Below are 11,069 nucleotides of genomic sequence, written 5' to 3' on the forward strand. Positions count from 1 at the left end.
CCCCATGGGCCCCATGTTTAGAAGGGCCTCACACTTGGTTCAATGCTGTTGCTGTCTTGAATCTCTTAATATTTTTTGAACAGGAAGCTCAGGATTGTCATTTTGCACTGAGTCCTACAAATTATGGAGCTGGTTCTGGCTGAGGCTGCAGTAATCTGTAGAGTTGACTAGGTGGGATATTCAAGACGCCTGACTCACAAGGCTGACAGCTGATGCTGGCTGTTAACTGGGAGCTCTGCTGGGGCTGTCACCTGGAGTCCCCACACAGGACTTACCTATATGGCCTGGGCTTCTCAGAGAGAGTATTTCAAGGGTGAGTGGTTCAAGAGACCCAAGCCAAAGCTGAGATGCTTCTAATGACACAACCTTGGAAGACCCAATATGTCTTGTCACTTGCAACACATTTGATCAGTCAAGCAAATCATTAAGACCAGCCCAGACTCAAGGGTAAGTGTGTTGAACTCCACCTCATATTGGGGTGTTGCAAGATAACATTGCAGAAGATCACGTGGGACGAGACATTGTTGTGTTCATCTTAAAAAAAATACATTCTGCCACAGGGCTATTCTATTTGAGGCACACCATTTCTACACTTGGGTGCTCTGTCTCTCAGCCTTCCCTGCAAGCTCTGTCCTGTTGGTAGGCATTCATTACCAAATGTAGATAGACAAACAGCTTCAGGGTATTGGCCCTGTCTTTTGGTATCTTTCTAAAATGATTAAAATGGGTCTTGCTCAGAATTTCTTCTAATCAAGCATGTGTCTATAAGAAGCATACCATTAAGGAAGATTCTGATCTTGAGGTGGGTAAGGGACTGCAGAGAGGAACTACTTTTTGATTTTTTGTCACACTTCAGTTGAGTAAAAATATTGAGCTTTTCTAGAATACATTGCTAAGTCTTGAAGCTTTCAGCTCCAAGACTTTATAGCAGAGATGAAAGAGAAGGTTTGGTATTTGATAATTCTGGGATAAATCCCAATTCTTCCACTGACTAGGTAGGTAAACCTCTGAGAGCTTCTGTGTCTTTATTTATGAATTCTAGTGATTCTCCCATAGAGGCTATTGTGATGATTAGGTAAAATAATGTATTAGGTGTTCAAATAGGTCCTGTTATTAAGAAGTCTATCACTTGTCTTTGATTCAAGTTACTCCCTTTTAGGTTTCCTTTGCCCTAGAAACTCAAGGTTGAGTTATTAGAACCACTCAAATCCTCGGGGATTACTTACTGGTGCAGACATAATGAAAACAACCTAAGAGTGGCATGGTCCTAGAAGCTATAGTATGAGGTATTGGTTTCCACCTGTCAATGTTGAGGGCTAGCAAAACTAGTAGTCGTGGTAATTAACATTTGCTGAGCAGGGTACTTAAAAGTGTTAGGACTTTTAATTTAATCCTCACTACAACCCTCTGAGGTGGATCTTGTATTATTCTTAATATTAAAAATTAAGACATACTAGTTGGGTGAGAATAAGCCATTTGTGCAAAATCACCAAGGTGACAAGTGGTGGGCCAGAATCCAAACCAAGGTCTTTCTGGCACCAGGGCCTGTGCTTCCCCAATGTGTTATACGGCTTCCCAGACAGATTAAAATATTCATATATCTAAACCCTTTGCATGTAACCTGAGATCCCAGGCTCTTGTTTAGTGATTTGAGAGCTTAAGCTTAATATTTTACTATCAGGTCCAGTTGTAGGACCTTATTAGGAGAAAGTTCCCAAGGCCGTCCAATTTTTAGGCTGTGGTATAAATTCCCCTGGAGGATAATCTTGTGGTGGGCCAATCCCTCGTGCTTGTGGCTGGGTCGCTTTCATCAAGGCCTCTGACATTTGGCATTTTTCCTGGCAGGCAGCCAAGGGGACTGAGTATTCCTCTGTTTTCTTCTACTTTCATTTTTAACCATTTCCTTTCAAAATAAACAAAAAAGAACTCAGGGAGCTCGCTAGTGGAAATGTATCTGAAAAAGCAGTTTGTGAGGGAAATTTGTAGCTGCAGAGGAAAGGAAGTAAAAAGGTGATTGAGGAAAAGGAGGAAACATAGCCATAAAAGGATTAACAGAATTCAGTATCCCCTTGAGCTAGAAAATTTCTGTCTAATTTTAATTTTTTTCATTAAAAAATTTTTTTTAACGTTGATTTTTTGCGAGACAGAGCACTAGCTGGGAAGGGGCGGGGGGGGGAGTGGGGGGAGAGAGAGAGAGGGAGAGAGAGACGGGCGGGGGGTGGGGGGAGTCACAGATTCCAAAGCAGGCTCCAGGTTCCAAGCTATCAGCATAGAGCCGAACATGGGGATCAAACTCATGAACTGCAAGATCATGACCTGAGCTGAAGTCAGACGCTTAACCAATTGAGCCACTCAAGAGCCCCCAAGCTCTGTCTAATTTTAAAAGCCACTTAAATTCCTCAAAAGAGAGGTATCTCTAAGTATAAAAAAAAAACGGTCAGGCATTTCTTGATGAGCTATGGAGAATCCCTAAGGTGATTATTTACTTGTGTTTTGTCCCCAACCTTTCCCTTTAAGCAAAAGTTTACAGTGGCCTTCTCTTTCCTAACATTTAATTCCCAAACTTGATGTAAAGTAGCAAAGAATTGGCTTAAGTCTGGATCCTTTCTCTCCCTCTTTCACTCATTTAGAAAAGGTGCTGGCAGCTATTCACAAACCACTGACGTGACCACTTGGCGTTACTGACCCTCCGTAAGCGTAAGCGGAAACACTTTTTCCTCCTCCTTTTTCTTTCTTCAAGTACTTAATTGCATGCTCTGCTCTAAGTGATTTACATATCTTAACTCACTGAGTCCCCACAATCCTAAAAGATCCTAACCATGATATCTCTGTTTAATAGATAAACCGAGGATAAAGAGCTTAAGAACTGAGCCACACACACGAGGCTATGAAGTGGGGTGATGGTTTGATAAGAGGGCCTTTAATCTCACAGCAGTCCACCATGGGAGTCAACTTTACAAAGCCTTAGGCACAAGGCTCTGCCAACAACTGGCATGATGGCTCTAACTCACTGTTTCTTATACTACCTCTAACATACCTGAAGTTCTCACAGTTATTTTGACCATTCGCAATGAAATCTATGAGAAATTAAGAACCTCTTTGTATAGGCTCCTTTATCCCTCCTTAAATAGGCTCAGGACTCTTGGGCTTTTGTTCCTGTAGAAACTGGAAAGGATTCTATTTATTCATCCCTCACTGGGCAGACACATATAGGCAACATGGCATAGCGTCAGAGTGCAGATATTGGAAACAGACTACAGTTGATCCTTGAACTCAGGGGTCAGAGGGACCAATCCCCACATAGTCAAAAATCTGCATATAATTTTTGACTCCCCCCAAACTTAACTATTGGTAGCCTGCTGTTGACAGGAAGTCTTACCAATAATATAACAATCCATTAACACATATTTTGCATACGTCTTTTATACTTCATTCTTACAATAATGTAAGCTAGAGAAAAGAAAAATGTTATTAAAATAATAAAGAAGAGAAAATACATTTATAATACTATACTGCACTTAATGAAGGGGCACTTGGGTGGCTCAGTCAGTTGAGTGTCAGACTTCGGCTCAGGTCACGATCTCACAGTTTGTGGGTTCGAGCCCCGCGTCAGACTCTGTGCTGACAGCTCAGAGCCTGGAGCCTGCTTCAGATTCTGTGTCTCCCTCTCTCCCTCTCTCCCTCTCCCCTGCTCTCTCTCTCTCTGTCTGTCTTTCAAAAATAAAATAAATGTTAAAAAATTTTTTTTAAAAAAGAAATCTTATACTGCATTTAATGAAAAAAAAAAAAAAAGCCCACATGCAAGTAGACCTGCACAGTTCAAATCTGTGTTGTTCAAGGATCAACTGTACTCTGTTTGAATGGTGGTTTTGCCATTTACTTGCTCAAGGTCACACTGCTTGTTATTGAACCTTTCTGTGTCTCAGGTTCCTTATGTAAAATGGGTTAATGATAACATTGACTTCACACAGTTATTAAGAGTTTTAAATGAGTTAATCCACATTAAATATTATTTAGATTATGCCAGGCACATAGTAAATGCTCAATAAGCATGAAGTATCATTGAACAGATATTTAGGAACTAGAAGTATGCTAGGCACTAGAAATAAAAGTTTATAATCTAGTGGGGGGAAAACGGGGCACATTCCTTCAATAGAGAGATTTATGTGCTAAGCACAGCACTGGGGGCATAACAGCTAAACAAAACAACCCCACAGCAGATATTTACAAACTTCTGGAAGAGGTAAATTGGACGATGATAATGCAGCATGGTGAGTAGTGCAAATGGGGGTAGAAATGGCTAATATTAGAGCACATGGTAGGACAAGGGAACATGATGTTTAAGGGTCAGGAGGCTTCTCACAGGAAGTGAACTCAAGGGGAGACCTGGTAGATAAGAGGGAATTTGCCACAAGAATTCTTGGAACAGGATGTGAAAGGATATGGAGTATGTGCATGTGCATGGGGTAGAGTGAGTTAGTCTTATAGGGTTTGAGGGTTAGGGTGCATGGGATGGGAGGCTGGAAAGAAGGTAGTACCAGATTATTAAGGGCCTTCAGTGCTTTGCTGAGGGTTTTGGACTTTATCTTGTATGTAATAGGGGAAGAACTGTCAAGTCTAGGAATGATATGATCTGTAATCCAGACCAGGATGAAATATGAAGTCAGGGTCATCCATTACAGTGATACTCGTAGATAGTCTGCACTGGAGTGCTGGCCATGGAGATGGAGAAGAGGAGATGTTTGCCGGATATAGGAAGAACTGCTGGAATGTAATGACTGATAAGAGGAGAATGGAAGAATGAGGACAATTCTACATTGCCCTCAAAAATGGTATCCTTCTAGGTATTATGGGTACTTAGTTGGAAAAATTTGAGAAGTACTGGTAGCATAATGGAAAGAACATGAGTTTTTGGAGCTGAGTGGAATTGAATTCAAATCCAGTTTTATCATTTGTTGGTCTCATATTTAGTATAGATAATAATCCTACCTCAAAGTTGATTATATGATAACAAAGTACATTTAAAGCACCTAGTACAGTGCTCTGTAGAGTTTTTACAAAGTTGGCACTAGAGGAAGGAAGAAACTCCCAGTGGTGGTGGTAGGCAGTAAGGGCTCATAGCCCTCACACCTGTATCTCTGCCTAACCTGTGATCTCTGCATATGCAAAATTTGCTCCAAAGTGTCTACACAAAATCTCCACCTGTGAACATTAACTGTGGAGGACAGAGGCTTCATCTCCCCATACCCTTATCACTTGTTTGCTTTGGGAGCAACAGAAACCTAAGAGACTCTGGCCAGCAATCAAGAGTAGTATCACTGAAGATCAGCCAAAGCTATTGAGATAATAGCTACCATTTATTAAGTGCTTATTATGGTTGAGCATTGTGCTTATAATTAATTATCTCTTCTGATTTTTCAGTTTTAGGGATAACACCTGGACATGTTCTGTCTCAGCCCTTCGGTAACTCCTGATAAATAATCTGATGTCACTATTGAAGAAAGCTTCTGCAACAATCTTTGGTGTCGTTTCCTCCAATCCACTTCACAGAAGCCAACAATAGTTGGAGTATGGGGAGGGGGGCTGGCTTTCTCTTAGTAAAAGAATAAAATGATGTTTGAGTTCCCACTGGATCAAGTAGGAATGCCTCCCAATGCCTCAGGTAGTGGGTCAGAATTTCAAGAATGTGTTGATTTGGCCTCTTTAGAATAAGAAATGCTAATTTTGATTACAGAATATTTTCCTCATCTAAATTTTAAATTTTATTACCATGTTAGCTGAGGATTCTTCTTTAAAAAGGAAACTGGGTGGGGGCGCGGTTGGTGCAGCTGGGTGGCTCAATCAGTTGAGCATCTGACTTCAGCTCAGGTCATGATCTCACGGTTTGTGAGTTCAAGCCCCACATCAGGCTCATTACTGTCATCCTGTCAGTGCAGAACCTGCTTCAGATCCTCTGTCCCCCTCTCTCTGCCCCTCGCCTGCCTGCACTCTCTCAAAAATAAAGAAATATTAAAATTAAAAAAAAAAGGAAACTGGAAGCATACACAGTCTTAATTATCCTTGTATTCACTTCAAGATCTGTCTTCCAGTCTGCCATCCCAATCTTGTGCTCTTTTGCCTACAGACACTCAGAGATATTTGGTTTTGCTCTTGTTTTTTTGTCTTGGAACCTACAAGCTCTTTCCTAACTCTTGGTCTCTTGCTTTCAGTCCCCTCTTCCTCCCTCCTCCCTCCTCCTCCTCCTCCTCCTCCTCCTCCTCCTCCTTTTTTTTACTAAATCATTGCAATGCTGGTGTCTTCTCATGATTCAGACCTCAGCACAGAAGGCTTTCTGACCATGCAATCCAAAAAAGTTGTCCCTCCCTCACATTACACTCTCACGTTACTTATCACTTTGCAAATAACCTTAGTGATGTATCTGTTTACATGTTTTCTCTTTGCTTCTTTCCTCCAGTGTGTAAACTCCATGAAAATGAAAGCCTTGCCTATTTTGTTCACCACATAATCCTCAGGGCTCAGAACAGTGCTTGACACACTAGTGGGTGTTTAATAAATAATTGTTGAATTAAATGTTTGTTATCAGAATGAATAGGTAGTATTAAGTGTGAACTATATTTTCAATTTCCAAAGGGGTTTTCACAGATGCATTTGGAGCTTCATTGGATGTATTAAACCTAAAAACTTGCTATTTATTATTTATTTTTTTTTTCAACGTTTTTTATTTATTTTTGGGACAGAGAGAGACAGAGCATGAACGGGGGAGGGGCAGAGAGAGAGAGGGAGACACAGAATCGGAAACAGGCTCCAGGCTCCGAGCCATCAGCCCAGAGCCTGACGCGGGGCTCGAACTCACGGACCGCGAGATCGTGACCTGGCTGAAGTCGGACGCTTAACCGACTGCGCCACCCAGGCGCCCCAAAACTTGCTATTTATTATAACGCCCAAAATAAAATGTTTTTTAAAAAAATAAGATGGGGTAACTGGGTGACTCAGTTGGTTAAGCATCTGACTTCGGCTCAGGTCATGATCTTGCGGTCGGTGGGTTTGACCCCTGTGTCTGGCTCTGTGCTGACAGCTCAGAGCCTACAGCCTGCTTTGGATTCTGTGTAGCCCTCTCTCCCTGCCCCTCCCCCACTCATTCTCTGTTTCTCTCTCTGTCTCTCTCAAAAGTAAATAAACATTAAAAATTTTTTAAAAAATAAGATGAATAATAACAGTATCTTTTTTTTCTCCTAAAGTTCTTCTTTTTGGTTTGACATATTCAAAATTAAATTAAAAGGAAAGGGTATATGTGAAACAAAAAATTATTTTAAAATGGATTATAGGCCTAAATGTAAAGCTAAAACTGTAAAAAATATCTAAAACTTTTAGAAGAAGGCATAGATGAAATCTTTGTGATCTTGAGTTAGACTAACCCATGTTAGATATGACAACAAAAGTATAAGTGACAAAAGAAAAACAGATACATTGAACTTCACAAAAGACCACATCAAATAAAAAGCTTTTATGCTGTAGAGGTTACCACCAGGAAAGTGAAAAGTCAGCCTACAAAATGGGGTAAAATATTTACAAATCATATAACTGATAAGGCACTCGAAATCTAGACTATATGAAGAATTCTTTCAATTCAATAATAAAAAGATAAATACACCAGTTAAGATGTAGATAGACATTCTCCAAAGAAGATACAAAAATGGCCAATCAGCATGTGAAAAGCACATCATTAGCCATTAGGGAAATATAAATCAAAGCTACAATGAGATATAGCTTCACTCTCACTCACTAGGATGGCCATTCTCAAAAAGACGAAACAAGCATTAGTGAGGATGTGGAGAAATTAGAACCTTCATAAGTGTTGGTGTGATTGTAACATGGTGTAGCCTCTTTGGAAAACAGCTTAACTCTTCAAAATATGAAACATAGAGTTACCATATAACCCAACAATTCCATTCATATATATATATATGTGTATGTATATATATATATGTATATATACACACATATATATACATATATATATATACATATATATATATATATATGGGAAATGGAAACATGTCCACACAAGCCCTGTAAACAAATATTCACAACAGCAAAACAGAGGAAAAAAACAGAAGTAGCTCAAATGTCCATCAGCTGGTAAATGGATAATTAAAATGTCATCTATCTATATAATAGAATATTATTCAGCCATAAAAGGAAATAAAATACTGACACATACTACAATATGAATGAACGTAGAAAACATTATGCTAAGTGAAAGATGCCAGTCGCAAAAGACCATCTCATTTATATGAGATATCCAGAATAGGTAAATCAATGAGACAGAAAGTAGATAAGTGGTTGCCTAGGACTGGGGGTGGAGGGAATGGGAAGTGAATGTTAATTGGTATTGGTTTCTTTTTGGAACGATAAAAATGTTCTAAAATTAGGTAGCAGCAATGGTTGCACAACTCTGTGGGGATACCAAAAAACTCTGAATAGTACCCTTTAGACAGGTGAATTATGTATGACCTGTGAATTATATCTCAATAAATCTTTTTGTTTTTAAGAGTACAATGCAGGGAAATAAAAGGAAGGGATGTTTAAAATTAAGAGGATCAAACTTCAAAGTGAGTTTGAGGTGGCAAAATAGAGAGTATAATATTTCTATTTTTAGCTTAGATATTCTAACTTTAGCAAGAGCGTAGACTTGCAATTTTATGCTTAGCATTGCATCCTCAGACACAGATTTGCCCTTTTCTTCACAAGTACCACCTTTACTGCTTTTGTTTTAAAAATGCATAATGTATTTAGAGTACACTAAAAATTAGTCTTTTATTTACATTTATGTGGTGCCTGTATCTAGTGTCCCCGAAGTGTTATAATAATAGTTTTATTATTAGATGATAGCACTATAAAGATGAAACACTTTGTTCCCTCTGCCATGGCCCTCACAAGTATAATAGTTGGGTGCCCAGGCTGTGCGATCAGACTGCCTGGACTGTTTCAGGCAATGTGAACTTGGGAGAGACACTTAACTTCAGTGTCCCTATCTGTAAAAGGGAGGCAGAGGTAGTGAAACTAATTACTACATAATGTTGTTCTGAGAATTAAAGGAAATAATGCATGTAGGGAATTTAGCACAAGATGTCAAGAGCATAGTCAATGCTCAAATTGTAGTAGTTGTTAGCAATTATTATTTTAATTTAGCAACAGTTAGTGATAGAGGATTGAGATTATTAAGAAATGAGTAAAAACAAGTTGCAATGTGGTTGAGAATTGAGTATTAGAATCCTAAAAGTGAGGACTGGAAGGATGTATAATATTCTTATTCTCAGTTTCATTAACATTAGGTAACTATATACGACATTTAATCAAGATATTTGGATAGTTTTCAGAATTTACTGCTAGAAAACTCTTTACAGAACTTGCTAAAGATAAAGCTGTGAAGTTGTATGAATATTTTTCAGAGAACAATATGTGACTCAAGCATTGCTACAGAGACCTGATATTTTAGGCTACATTTCTAATCAGTGGTATCTTACCACTTTTCACTTTACAACTTATGCCTGTAATTTGAGTAACAAATCTGCCAAGAAGTCTCCTTTCCTCCTCCTTTGCGGTTTATTCAGCCAATATTTTTTCTATGGAAAGTAGCAAGAACTTCTGACTATTTTTTAGGACTATTTTAACTTTTTAGGAGAAGGGAAACATTAGTGAAAATAACCACTTATAAAATAGTAACTGATTGTGGTAAAAGAATAGCCATTTTGAGCTTTATTTGTGTGCTTTAAAAATGGGCCTTAAAATTTTACCATATTAACCAAAAAATTCCAGGAAAGAAGAAAGGGAGAGAAGGAACTTAAAAGTACTTACAAGTTTCTCCCTTTTCCCCCCAAAGGTTTTTATTTTTGTTATATTAATAGGTAAAATTCTCTGAGGAGCATTAAGTGAACTTTAAAAACTCATAGCTACACAGTTCCCCTATGTGTAGCTTATCTATAAATATTCTTAATGTAATAATACTTGGTGGTCATAAGGATCTGTTTGAGGAAACCGGGGATCTGTACATAGGAAAAAATTACTAAGGATAGGCCTGCCCCACTTCCCAGACTGTGGTAAGAGTAGGTAAGTTAGTCTCTTTGTACTTCATTTTCCTCACCTTAAAGAGGGAATACATGAACTTACTCATAGAGTTGATGTGAGGATTAAATGAAATACCACATGTAAAGTGCACCAAGCACACAGTAAAATGCCAAGTTTTCGCTCTTATTGTTGTTGTAGTGGCCAGAAAGAGGTAAAAAGGAGCTGTAGCAGATGCCTCAAAGATGCAAATATTAACAGTCCTTGGTAGAGAAAGGGTGTGTTAAAAGCATGGAGATCTTCCAAACTGCACTTGAGCTATTTTCAAAGGGGCACAAAGCGTACAGTCAAAAGCTCCTTGCCTTTTGTCTTGGTAGGAACCACAAGAGCTTGTGGAAGCGGGTGGGGTGCAAGTGGCAGGAGCTGAGACGACAGAAAAATAAGTGACTTTGAGGAGTGAGGCTGGATTTAGAAACATGAAAATCACCAGGCTTGCTGCCACATGCTTGAAATACGACTCTTGTTTTCCCTGTTAAGGAATTGATTTAAAATTTGCTCAGAAATTGATAAGATTACATTCAGCCATGTTTACATACCCTGCCTGACATGCAACAGTATTTAAATCTTATTAAAGATTGGAAATTAACTAATAATGGACTGACCTCTATCAGAAGGCAGAGTTTGGATTTAAAAGTTGATGTCAACAGTCTCAGAGTGGAGTTACAAGACTAGGTTACCTCCTGGCATTAGCACTTAAAGAGGTGTGAATTTGGTAACTCATTTCACCTCTGAAATGGTTTCATCAGCTGTGAAAAGGGGAAACTACCTAACAAGCTGTTGTTGAGATTAAGGTTATTTGTAACACCTTGAACATAAGAGACACATTTTCTATTTTGTGTAAATGGGAAAAGGTTGAAAAGTTATGGTGATATATTTAAACACTCTTTAAGTGTTACCAAATATGCTTGAATATGCACTGACATCTATTGCCTTAATGGACCTTA

The 11,069-nt window shown here is 38.8% G+C and overlaps 1 protein-coding gene across 4 annotated transcripts in view; it reads right to left on the reverse strand.

Moving 5' to 3' along the window:
- IL12RB2 (interleukin 12 receptor subunit beta 2) overlaps positions 1-11,069 on the reverse strand; it is a 132,448-nt gene that overhangs the window by 29,923 nt on the left and 91,456 nt on the right. The gene's annotated exons all lie outside the window — the stretch shown is intronic.

The sequence above is a fragment of the Panthera uncia genome (genome assembly GCF_023721935.1).
Source record: "Panthera uncia isolate 11264 chromosome C1 unlocalized genomic scaffold, Puncia_PCG_1.0 HiC_scaffold_4, whole genome shotgun sequence".
NCBI classification, from domain to species: Eukaryota; Metazoa; Chordata; class Mammalia; order Carnivora; family Felidae; genus Panthera; species Panthera uncia.